The sequence below is a fragment of the Entelurus aequoreus genome, linkage group LG06 (genome assembly GCF_033978785.1).
Source record: "Entelurus aequoreus isolate RoL-2023_Sb linkage group LG06, RoL_Eaeq_v1.1, whole genome shotgun sequence".
Classification (NCBI taxonomy): Eukaryota; Metazoa; Chordata; class Actinopteri; order Syngnathiformes; family Syngnathidae; genus Entelurus; species Entelurus aequoreus.
This window is the reverse complement of record NC_084736.1, coordinates 2,249,989-2,263,089: the sequence shown is the minus strand read 5'-3', so window position 1 is coordinate 2,263,089 and position 13,101 is coordinate 2,249,989. Positions and strand designations below refer to the sequence as shown.

The 13,101-nt window shown below is 41.9% G+C and overlaps 1 protein-coding gene across 5 annotated transcripts in view; it reads left to right on the top strand.

Moving 5' to 3' along the window:
• Window positions 1–13,101, top strand: part of LOC133651717 (KN motif and ankyrin repeat domain-containing protein 2-like) — a 62,580-nt gene that overhangs the window by 27,463 nt on the left and 22,016 nt on the right. For 3 of the 5 annotated variants that reach the window (XM_062049777.1, XM_062049776.1, XM_062049773.1), the window contains exon 2: window positions 3,046–3,123. The exons of 1 other annotated variant lie outside the window; for it this stretch is intronic. The gene's annotated coding sequence lies outside the window, so the exon portion shown is untranslated. Of the gene's footprint in view, window positions 1–3,045; window positions 3,138–13,101 lie in introns of all 5 variants that reach the window. One more of the 5 variants, XM_062049774.1, reaches the window with a different exon arrangement.

Sequence of the window (13,101 nt, the reverse complement as noted above, 5' to 3'; positions counted from 1 at the left end):
TGTCACGTGACGTCATAGCGACGTAAGTCACGTGACGTCATAGCGACATAAGTCACGTGCCATCATAGCGACGTACGTCACGTGACATCATAGCGGCGTAAGTCACGTGACGTCATAGCAGAAGTGACGTCGCTATGACGGCACGTGACTTACCTCGCTATGATGTCACGTGACTTACGTCGCTATGATGGCATGTGACTTACGTCGCTATGATGGCATGTGACTTACGTTGCTGTCGCTGCTCTCCGCCATCCATCCTGTAGTGGAAAGGCCAGCCAGATGGCTGTGAAGTGCAGTGTGGCTGACAACTGTATAGAATAGAATAGAAAGTACTTTATTGATCCCTGGGGGAGATTCAGCACCACAGTTCGCTCACAATAGACAATAAACACTTGGGTATTTTTTTACATGTGAATAATATAAAGACAGTCTATTATACAGCATTATTCACATGTGAATAATATACTGTAAATATAGTCTATTATACAGCATTATTCACACGTAAATAATATAAATACAGTCTATTATACAGCATTATTCACATGTGAATAATATAAATACAGTCTATTATACATCATTATTTATAAATCCATGATACATTTACAGTACATGTAGAGTCAAAAGGAACATAGCTGGGTGAAGAGCGTGGTTAGAGGCTTAAAAAGTCTGACTGTTCAGCTGTTGAAAGAAAAACATTCCCCAATCAGCCAGTAGGGGGGGCCAAGCTGGGTCCATTTGGACCTCCTAGCAGGTCAAAGTGTGATCAGGCTTCATTGCTCACAGTCCTCAGTGTCTCTCAGAAGGACAGGAATGTTTTTCTTGGCTTTGCAACCTGTGTTTAGACATAAGTCTGTTTTTATTCTTCAGTCAACTTTGAAGTGGCCCTGCCTCTGTTACTTCAACTCTGATGACCACTTGCCACAATCCACCTATCTACCCCTCCTGAGATGTGTCTGTTACTTGAACTCTGATGACCACTTGCCACAATCCACCTATCTACCACTCCTGAGATGTGTCTGTTACTTGAACTCTGATGACCACTTGCCACAATCCACCTATCTACCACTCCTGAGATGTGTCTGTTACTTGAACTCTGATGACCACTTGCCACAATCCACCTATCTACCCCTCCTGAGATGTGTCTGTTACTTCAACTCTGATGACCACTTGCCACAATCCACCTATCTACCCCTCCTGAGATGTGTCTGTTACTTCAACTCTGATGACCACTTGCCACAATCCACCTATCTACCACTCCTGAGATGTGTCTGTTACTTGAACTCTGATGACCACTTGCCACAATCCACCTATCTACCCCTCCTGAGATGTGTCTGTTACTTGAACTCTGATGACCACTTGCCACAATCCACCTATCTACCCCTCCTGAGATGTGTCTGTTACTTGAACTCTGATGACCACTTGCCACAATCCACCTATCTACCCCTCCTGAGATGTGTCTGTTACTTGAACTCTGATGACCACTTGCCACAATCCACCTATCTACCACTCCTGAGATGTGTCTGTTACTTGAACTCTGATGACCACTTGCCACAATCCACCTATCTACCCCTCCTGAGATGTCTGTTACTTGAACTCTCATGACCACTTGCCACAATCCACCTATCTACCCCTCCTGAGATGTGTCTGTTACTTCAACTCTGATGACCACTTGCCACAATCCACCTATCTACCCCTCCTGAGATGTGTCTGTTACTTGAACTCTGATGACCACTTGCCACAATCCACCTATCTACCCCTCCTGAGATGTGTCTGTTACTTCAACTCTGATGACCACTTGCCACAATCCACCTATCTACCACTCCTGAGATGTGTCTGTTACTTGAACTCTGATGACCACTTGCCACAATCCACCTATCTACCCCTCCTGAGATGTGTCTGTTACTTGAACTCTGATGACCACTTGCCACAATCCACCTATCTACCCCTCCTGAGATGTGTCTGTTACTTCAACTCTGATGACCACTTGCCACAATCCACCTATCTACCACTCCTGAGATGTCTGTTACTTGAACTCTGATGACCACTTGCCACAATCCACCTATCTACCCCTCCTGAGATGTGTCTGTTACTTCAACTCTGATGACCACTTGCCACAATCCACCTATCTACCCCTCCTGAGATGTGTCTGTTACTTGAACTCTGATGACCACTTGCCACAATCCACCTATCTACCCCTCCTGAGATGTGTCTGTTACTTGAACTCTGATGACCACTTGCCACAATCCACCTATCTACCCCTCCTGAGATGTGTCTGTTACTTCAACTCTGATGACCACTTGCCACAATCCACCTATCTACCACTCCTGAGATGTGTCTGTTACTTGAACTCTGATGACCACTTGCCACAATCCACCTATCTACCCCTCCTGAGATGTGTCTGTTACTTGAACTCTGATGACCACTTGCCACAATCCACCTATCTACCCCTCCTGAGATGTGTCTGTTACTTCAACTCTGATGACCACTTGCCACAATCCACCTATCTACCCCTCCTGAGATGTGTCTGTTACTTCAACTCTGATGACCACTTGCCACAATCCACCTATCTACCCCTCCTGAGATGTGTCTGTTACTTGAACTCTGATGACCACTTGCCACAATCCACCTATCTACCCCTCCTGAGATGTGTCTGTTACTTGAACTCTGATGACCACTTGCCACAATCCACCTATCTACCACTCCTGAGATGTCTGTTACTTGAACTCTGATGACCACTTGCCACAATCCACCTATCTACCCCTCCTGAGATGTGTCTGTTACTTCAACTCTGATGACCACTTGCCACAATCCACCTATCTACCCCTCCTGAGATGTGTCTGTTACTTGAACTCTGATGACCACTTGCCACAATCCACCTATCTACCCCTCCTGAGATGTGTCTGTTACTTGAACTCTGATGACCACTTGCCACAATCCACCTATCTACCCCTCCTGAGATGTGTCTGTTACTTCAACTCTGATGACCACTTGCCACAATCCACCTATCTACCCCTCCTGAGATCTTTGCCTTCTCTTGTCTCACAGGTGCTACCTAAGCAGCGCCAGGCAAGGAAGGGAGTTCACGGAGACCGGTGCCGAGCGGGCCCTAGTCGCAGCCGTATGGTATGTAACGTATGGTATGTACCGTATAGTATGTAACTTATGGTATGTACCGTATAGTATGTAACTTATGGTATGTACCGTATAGTGTGTAACTTATGGTATGTACCGTATAGTATGTAACGTATAGTATCTACCGTATGGTATGTAACGTATAGTACAGACCTGGGCATTGTACGGCCCGCGGGCCGCATCCGGCCCTTTGCGCATCCCTGTCCGGCCCGCGTGAGGCCAATCATAAATTACAAAATAAATTTAAAAAAGTATCTATGTCGAGTGTGCAATACAACAGTGCTGCTTTTGTTTTGAAAAGCGTTATTTGTATTACTTCCGTGTGGACGTATGCGCGTGTGCGATTGTGAGTGAATTGAACGGCGCAATTACAAATTACAAAATAAAGTTTAAAAAACATCTATGTCGTGCGCGCAATACAACTGTGCTGCTTTTATTTTGAAATGTGTTATTTATGCCGTATGTCCGGAGGGAACCTGTGAGGGAAGGTGCATAGAGACAAGTGATGAGACGCTAAAAAAAGAAAAGTTGATGAGGAATGGCGTGTTTCCAACAAGAGATGGACTGCCAAGTATTTCTTTACATAAATTAATGGTAAAGCCGTGTGCTTAATGTGTGGTACACAGGTTGCTGTGTTTAAATATCATTTTAATCGCCACTACACGAAGAAACACGAGGGAAAATACCGGGATGTGTCTGATGAAGCGCGCGCAAGGGAGGCTGATGCGTTGATGGTAAAACTGCAAACCCAACAAGGACTTTGTGCCATATTTCACACCCCCAGAGATGCAGCCGTCAGGACAAGTTTCGTCATTTCTCACAAAAGCGCCAGAAAAAGTAAGGCGTTTTCTGACGGAGAGTTTATTAAGGAGTGCTTATTGGACTTTGTTGCGCTGATAATGCCCGGAGACAGGACTGTTTTTCGCTAACTTTGGATGAGAGCTCTGATGCAGTCAATTAAAGAGACAACCACAGGTAATGACTTGTTCACAGAGGTAAATGCGTGTTGGGACACGCTGGCGGGTGTGACAATCCAATCCACTTTATTTATATAGCACATTTAAACAACAAAATGTTTCCAAAGTGCTGCACAACAATATTACAAACAATATTCAAATATTATCCTTAGCTCCACCAATGACTGAATAAAAAGAAAAAAACAATTACATATAAAACCAATATAAAAAACAATATAGAATAGATATGATTAAAAACTATTTTTAACAACAGATGGTTGTCCAAATCTGATGGGGAAAAATGTTGGATAATGCAGGATAAAGTGACCTTAAAAAGCAATCTGCTTTTGTATAAAGTTAAGTTAGGTTAAATGAAATTATTATTATTATTATTATTATTAATTATTATCATCATTATTATTTATCTTATGGTATATCAAAAATAATATTGAGCAAAATGTAATTGAAATATTGTCGTGTGGCCCTCCAGCAGTGCTCGGGTTGCTTATGCGGCCCCCGGTGAAAATTAATTGCCCACCCCTGGTATAGTATGTAATGGAATGTAACGTATGGTATGTATCGTATAGTATGTATTGTATGGTATGTACAGCAGCCGTGTTCCACGTATGGGTCTCGCTCTGGGGTGTCAAAGTCATTTTAGATGGGGGCCACATGGAGACAAATCTACTCCCAAGTGGGCCGGACTGGTACAATCACAGCAGGATAACTTCAAAATAAAGACAACTTCAGATTGTTTTCTTTGTTTAAGAATAGAACAAACACATTCTGAAAATGTACAAATCATAATGTTGTTGTTGTTGTTGTTTTACACTTACATGTAGCGGTTAATAGTATTCTATCTTTATTTGTCGTTATTTATACTTTCTGAATAAATGATGTGATAATGTTCACCAGTCAACTCATTGGTGTTCATTTTCAGTCTAACAAGATAAAAATATCAAAATCAAGTTACAGGAAGTTATTTATGTAGTTTGATCATTTTCCTCCACTGATGTACTAACATCATGTGCTTTATTTTCTACATACTGTATAGCATCATCTATAAAGATACAAAGAATTGCTATTGCGACATCTAGTGGACACATTTAGAACAGCAGTTTATCTCATTCAAACATTTCAGGCTGATTTTTATACTTAGCAAACTCATCCCGCGGGCCGGATAAAACCTGTTTGCAGGCCTGGTCTGGTCCTTGGGCCGTACGTTTCATACCCCTGGTCTAGCTCATTTAAGTAACGGCCTTTAGCATCCATCCATCCATTTTCTACCGCTTGTCCCTTTTGAGGTCGCGGGGGGTGCTGGAGCCTATCTCAGTTGCATTCGGGCGGAAGGCGGGGTACACCCTGGACAAGTCACCACCTCATCACAGGGCCAACACAGATAGACAACATTCACACACTAGGGTGTTGCCAATCAACCTATCCCCAGGTGCATGTCTTTGGAGGTGGGAGGGGCCTATCCCCAGGTGCTTGTCTTTGGAGGTGGGAGGGGCCTATCCCCAGGTGCATGTCTTTGGAGGTGGGAGGGGCCTATCCCCAGGTGCTTGTCTTTGGAGGTGGGAGGGGCCTATCCCCAGGTGCTTGTCTTTGGAGGTAGGAGGGGCCTATCCCCAGGTGCATGTCTTTGGAGGTGGGAGGGGCCTATCCCCAGGTGCTTGTCTTTGGAGGTGGGAGGGGCCTATCCCCAGGTGCATGTCTTTGGAGGTGGGAGGGGCCTATCCCCAGGTGTTTGTCTTTGGAGGTGGGAGGGGCCTATCCCCAGGTGCATGTCTTTGGAGGTGGGAGGGGCCTATCCCCAGGTGCATGTCTTTGGAGGTGGGAGGGGCCTATCCCCAGGTGCATGTCTTTGGAGGTGGGAGGGGCCTATCCCCAGGTGCATGTCTTTGGAGGTGGGCGGGGCCTATCCCCAGGTGCATGTCTTTGGAGGTGGGAGGAAGCCGGAGTAGAACCCACACAGTCACGGGGAGAACATGCAAACTCCACATAGAAAGATCCCGAGCCCGGGATTGAACTCAGGACCCTCGTAATGTGAGACACTGTGCCACCATGCGGCCTTTAGCATATTCTAAAAAAAAATTGTGAAAATGTTTTTTTTTTTTTTTTAATCTCTTATTAGATTTTATTGTTGATTTTTATTAATAATAATAGATTTTTATCAGTGGATGTTATACCTATTTTGTTTGTTGGACGTCTTAGATGAAGAGAGCAGTTATGATTTTGGTTTACAGAATAAACAACTAAAAACAATCACAGAGTACTTACAAGCAGACACAGTGTGTAGACAGAAAAGCAGAGGAGCATGTTGGGCAGCGCACACACACAGAGTACTTACAAGCAGACACAGTGTGGAGACAGAAAAGCAGAGGAGCATGTTGGGCAGCGCACACACACAGAGTACTTACAAGCAGACACAGTGTGGAGACAGAAAAGCAGAGGAGCATGTTGGGCAGCGCACACACACAGAGTACTTACAAGCAGACACAGTGTGGAGACAGAAAAGCAGAGGAGCATGTTGGGCAGCGCACACACACAGAGTACTTACAAGCAGACACAGTGTGGAGACAGAAAAGCAGAGGAGCATGTTGGGCAGCGCACACACACAGAGTACTTACAAGCAGACACAGTGTGTAGACAGAAAAGCAGAGGAGCATGTTGGGCAGCGCACACACACAGAGTACTTACAAGCAGACACAGTGTGTAGACAGAAAAGCAGAGGAGCATGTTGGGCAGCGCACACACACAGAGTACTTACAAGCAGACACAGTGTGGAGACAGAAAAGCAGAGGAGCATGTTGGGCAGCGCACACACACAGAGTACTTACAAGCAGACACAGTGTGTAGACAGAAAAGCAGAGGAGCATGTTGGGCAGCGCACACACACAGAGTACTTACAAGCAGACACAGTGTGTAGACAGAAAAGCAGAGGAGCATGTTGGGCAGCGCACACACACAGAGTACTTACAAGCAGACACAGTGTGTAGACAGAAAAGGGAGAATGTTGGTGTAAAAAGTCAAGATAAAGGTGAAGTTATAACACTGAAACACCCTCAGGAAGAGCTGCTTTAACACATGCAGCTAACATCCATCCACAGTGTTTTAGCTACTTCTAAATCACTAATCCTGGTCTCCATGGTGACAAATAAAGTAAGTTTCTTACAAGTATCATTATCACTGCAGGACGAGGAATAGCTAAACACGCTTCACTACACAGCGTAGGAGGATACAATAGCTCACCACCGTCACAATGTAAACAAATGCCATGGGTGGATCTACACCTGACATCCACTGTAATGATACCAAGTACAAGAGCGTATCTAGTCGATACTACTATGATTACATCGATACATTTTAGCATCACAAAATCTTCTTTCGTTTTTTTAAATGTATATTATGTTAATAAAGTCAGTAAATATGTCCCTGGACACATGAGGACTTTGAATATGACCAATGTATGATCCTGTAACTACTTGGTATCACATCCATACCTAAATGTGTGGTATCATCCAAAACTAATGTCAAGTATGAAAGAAGAGAAGAATAAGTGATTATTACATTTGAACAGAAGTGTAGATAGAACATGTTAAAAGAGCAAATAAGCAGATATTAACAGTAAATGAGCAAGTAGATTAATAATCCATTTTTACAGTTTGTCCCTCATAATGTGTACAAAATAATAGGTGTATAAATGACACAATATGTTACTGCATACAACTAATTAGGAGTCTTTGTTTGTTTACTTACTACTAAAAGACAAGTTGTCTAGTATGTTCAACATTTTATTGAAGGACTAAATGACAATAATAAACATATGTTTCATGCACACTAACATTTGTTGTTACAATAAAGACAACAATACAATTTTTTGTGGTCCCCTTTATTTAGAAAAGTATGTAAATACATTTAGGTAGTGGTACTAAGTGATTGGTATGAGGACCACACGAGTGTGTGTGAAGCAGCAACCTGATTGGCTGTCTAGTCACATGTGACTTGTGCCGTGTAAACAGATTGGCTGTCTAGTCACATGTGACTTGTGCCGTGTAAACAGATTGGCTGTCTAGTCACATGTGACTTGTGCCGTGTAAACAGATTGGCTGTCTAGTCACATGTGACTTGTGCCGTGTAAACAGATTGGCTGTCTAGTCACATGTGACTTGTGCCGTGTAAACATGTTTTGTCCAAGCAGCGACTTGAAGTTGTGAAAGACTTGTCTGTCTGCAACTCCACCTTACATTTTCCTGTACTCGCCACTAGTGGGCGCCTTGCAGCCACCTACACTTGTGTTGCCAAGAACTATCAACTTTCCATCACTTGATGTCAATAAAAGTTCATGTTGTAGCACAATCTTAAGTACTTTGTACTCAAATAAGTTATCAGTAATGCTAAGACATTTACTTTTACTGTTGATACTTGGATTGATTCAAGAGCGCTAGCTTGGGCAGCATGTTAGAGCGGCTGTGCCAGCAACTTTAGGATTCCTAGTTCGAATCCAGCTGTCGCCATCCTAGTCACGGCCGTTGTGTCCTTGGGCAAGACACTTCTTTTACCTTGCTCCTGATGGGAGGTTGTTAGCACCTTGCACGGCAACCATCAGTGTGTGAATGTGTGTGTGAATGTGTGTGTGAATGTGTGTGTGAATGTGTGCGTGAATGTGTGCGTGAATGTGTGCGTGAATGTGTGTGTGAATGTGTGTGTGAATGTAAAGTTCTCTGGGTATCGTCTCAGGTTTAGTAAAGTGCTATATAAATACAGACCATTTAGCTTAGTGGTTAATTATGCCTTTTTCTATCCTACGATGTGTAACCTAGCATGTTTAGCTATTCCTTGTCCTCCAGTGATAATGATACATGAATGAAACACAACCCCAACACTGCAAAAAGAGCTATCAAAATACCGTGTAAGATTAAAAGAGTATATTTGAGAAAAAAGAGTAAAAAATGAACAAGCTGCAGGGACAGATCATTTGACTTGATAAGTCATTTGATCTCAGGGAGGAAAGTCTGTGCCTGACTATTAAAATCATGGCATTAAAACTGAAAAATAAAGACAACTTCAGATTGTTTTTTTTTGTCTTACTTTGGCCAAAAATAGAACAAACACAGTCTGAAAATATGACAATAAAAACATAGAAAAAACTAGCCACAGCGGTAAAGTTTAAATCCATGAAAGAAAGAAGAAAGTGAATGATTGTTTATAACTGAATACATATACATATGCATAAACATTTATTTTCTTTTGTATTATTTAAATGAATAAAGTAACGTTTATGACGGCCTTTTTCCAAAACACAATATAGAATGTGAGATATAACAGGATAATCATACATTTAGCATTTGTTTCCAAAACGCTTACAAAAAAGTGGGATTCCACAAATGTACTGTGGGACCCCATTTTCATGACTTGATGGGGTCCCTGGGATCCCATTTTGAAACTTCCTAGCGCCAACACTGATGGAGTATTGGTGCAGCAGGTTGTAATACTAATCAAATACTGTATCATCCCGGGGACCGTAGATCATTCATTCTCTGACCCGCGGGCCTTGACTTTGACACCACTGTCCTAAATTAAGATTCGTATGTAGAGAAATTAGCAGGACTTTTAAGATAGAAAAACGTATTTTCTTGTATTAAAAAAAAAAATCATTTTTCAACTTGCAATTCTTAAATTAAGAATCCTTGAGATGTTGCAGACTTTCTAAACCAGACCTGGGCATTCTGCGGCCCTTTGTGCGTCCCTGTCCGGCCCGAGTGAGGCCAATTATAAATTACAAAATACATTTTAAAAAGTATCTATGTCGAGTGTGCAATACAACGGTGCTGCTTTTGTTTTGAAAAACGTTATTTGTATTTATTCCGTATGGACGTATGCGTGTGCATGATTGTGAGTGAATGTGAACAGCTGCAATCACAAATTACAAAATAAAGTTGAAAAAACATCTATGTCATGCGCGCAATACAACTGTGCTGCTTTTATTTTGAAAAGTATTATTTATGGGCGTGTGTCCGTGTGTAACCTGCGAGTGAAGGTGCACATGCAGCGACAAGCTATGCACGGTTTACACCCGAGACGCTAAAAAGAGAAAAGTTAATGACGAATGGCGTGTTTTCAACAAGACATGGACTGCCAAGCAACGTTCCCTCTAAGGTGCGTGCCTGCGCAATTGCACACTGCTCAAGCGTCCTCAGCGCGCAGCAAATATATGCCGCGCACCAAATCAAATCCCATCTGAATTCTAAACAAAATAAACATATTTATTCTATGTAATTTTGCAATGCAACTTTGAGTGACAGTGACAACAAGCGGCCCTAACGGTGTTCGTCAACACCGTTCAATTGAACACCGTTCAATTATTGTAACGTCTATTGAGATGCTTCGAGGACAGGAATTATATCGATCACTTTATTGAGCAAAACTGTTTATATTCGGACATAACCACACCAAAAACATGAGTTTTCACACTTCTATCTGTAAAAACTAGTCATTTTCTGCCGTACAAACCAGGCCAAAAGCAACTTGTCATCTGTCACCAACACGCATACTACTAAACCACTGCTGCGTTTATGGCCACACAAAAAGTCGGACAACTCAAACACCACACAAAGTTACACTATGACTCCTCAGTCATACGTGTGCTTATTTTACTGTCATTTATTATTAATGTTCATTTATTTATATTAGTCATGGAATGCTGTTACACTATGTTGAAGTATTACTATTATTATTAATTATTATTATTATTATTTATCTTACGGTATATATCAAAAATAATATTGAGCAAAATTTAATTGAAATATTGTCGATGTGGCCCTCCAGCAGTGCTCGGGTTGCTCATGCGGCCCCCGGTAAAAATTAATTGCCCACCCCTGTTCTAAACAATATTTTCTGTGGGGGGCAAACAAACTATCTTATTTGAATAGTTATTTTTTAAATTTTAACATTGTTAAATTGAAATAGAAAAAATATAATTATTCATGCTAAAATTAAAATTAGCATGAATAGCTCTAAAAATTGGAACATTTCTATAAATAAAATGTTAAGTCTTGGCTATTACACTGCAAATAATTGTCAGTGTACAGTATGGTACAGTATGGATTGAAATGTGAAAGGTAGCCAGCTCTATTGGCAACATATCAAAGTATTCTTCACCTTTGGTGGACAACAATTCAGCGGTAAATAAACCTTCTTAACTCACAAACCATTCCTCTGCTTGGAGTTGGGAGACTCGGTGGAAAAAAAGGTGGGGAGGCTGGTGTTCCTGACGTAGCAATGTACTGTAATCCTTTGTGATGGCAACAACACTTGAAGCTCTTCAGGGTGGTCTCACATACTGTACACATACTGTACATCACTTCTCCTACATACTGTATGACACTCCCCAGATAATGCCGGTGAAATGTTGCAGGACATTTAGCGTCGGCTGACCTGCGTCTTTACCCTGCGGAGGCCTTTTCCTCTTGCAAAGTCAGGCAATGGAGGAGTTAAGCTCCATTAGCAGATGTACTGGAAGGGAGAGTGGAGGGGAGGCAGATGTACTGGAAGGGAGAGTGGAGGGGAGGCAGATGTACTGGAAGGGAGAGTGGAGGGGAGGCAGATGTACTGGAAGGGAGAGTGGAGGGGAGGCAGATGTACTGGAAGGGAGAGTGGAGGGGAGGCAGATGTACTGGAAGGGAGAGTGGAGGGGAGGCAGATGTACTGGAAGGGAGAGTGGAGGGGAGGCAGATGTACTGGAAGGGAGAGTGGAGGGGAGGCAGATGTACTGGAAGGGAGAGTGGAGGGGAGGCAACGCTCTTGTCCTGCTTGAGTCATTGGAGGCCTTGTTGCCTGGGACCAGTGGAAGGTTTTTATTTAGCCTGCTAAAAGTGTTGCCTACTAGATTGATGTCATGTCCATGGAAGTGTCAGTGCAGAGCATGCACAGGGAGGCTTCTCTCCCTCTCTTTTTTTAGGGGCTGATGTGGGAAAAAAGAGATGAAAAACAGCCTCCGCCTGTTGGGGATGTGTGGTGGCGTAGCTTCAGACTGTAATGATATGTCATGAAGTGTACACGCTCACACTCCTGCTGGAACATCAGCCTGACACTTGAATTCCACACTGCAAATAAACACACGCTGTCACTGGCCTAAACAGCCTCTCAGCATTCTGACTATTCCACATCACTCAAGCCTTGTATTCCACCTTCGCCTCATTCAATGCCTTTTCTTTATTTGCATGACTATGAGGCAGTTATGTGTGGCCCCCAAGGGCCGCTTATAACAGTGAATAATTTTATTACACATTTTAATAGTAGTTTTTCATTTTTTAAAACTAAAATGTAAAAAAAAATATGGTAAGTTACAATAATTTCACCTCAAAATGTAGTGTATATTACTGTAAATGGAAAAACAGTACTAATATTTTTATGGTTAAAAAAAAAAAAAGGCAGCTCAGTTGCCAGAATTTTACTGTAAAATGTACATTTGTTTTTTTACTGTAAGTAAAAAAAAACCTGCAATTTTACAGTAAAATGTTGGCACCTGAGCGGCTATTTTTTTTAAATTTTTTACTGCAAATCAACAAGTGTATATTTTTGGGTGTATTACTGTAAATACCAAAACGGCACCACAGTTTATTACAGTAAAAAAAGTACTGTTGTTTTCATTTAGAGAAAAATGCTGTAAAAAGCACAGTAAATGTCACAATTTGACCATGAAATCTATTGCTACTTTTACATTGCACAATTTGATGGATAACTTCTTTGAAATCATTATTATTAGTATTTATTTCTATTTAAAAAATGGTTTGAATGTTTGATCATATATTTTTGCATAATTAGACAATATTCAAGTGAACCTAATTTGCAATTACATGGAGTACATATATCTTTATTTCTCCCACAATAGAAAGAAAGAATACATTTAGTAAGAAAAGTTACAGTACTTTATTGATACATATTATTTCCAGGCTTTCAAGGGCCAAATGAAATGAAGTGGCCCCCGGGCCTTGAGTTTGTCACCTGTGAT